Here is a 250-nt window from a genome sequence, read left to right on the forward strand (position 1 = left end):
CCCGCCCCGGCCACCACCAAAGGGCAGGCCTCCAGCCCCACGTCACCTCCGAGCCCCACGGTCCTCACACCACGCGCGCAGCCACCCAGCCAAGCGCTTACGCACTTGCCCGCTGCCCCACACCCAGGAGGGCTGAGATCACCCTTCCCATCCCACCTCCATGCTGCCGCTTTCACCCTGCCCCACAGCCTCAACCCCACACACCCCACCATGCCCTACAAACCTGCCCAGGTGAGCCCCCACAGCCCTC

The sequence above is a fragment of the Phaethon lepturus genome, unplaced genomic scaffold (genome assembly GCF_000687285.1).
Source record: "Phaethon lepturus isolate BGI_N335 unplaced genomic scaffold, ASM68728v1 scaffold28838, whole genome shotgun sequence".
NCBI classification, from domain to species: domain Eukaryota; kingdom Metazoa; phylum Chordata; class Aves; order Phaethontiformes; family Phaethontidae; genus Phaethon; species Phaethon lepturus.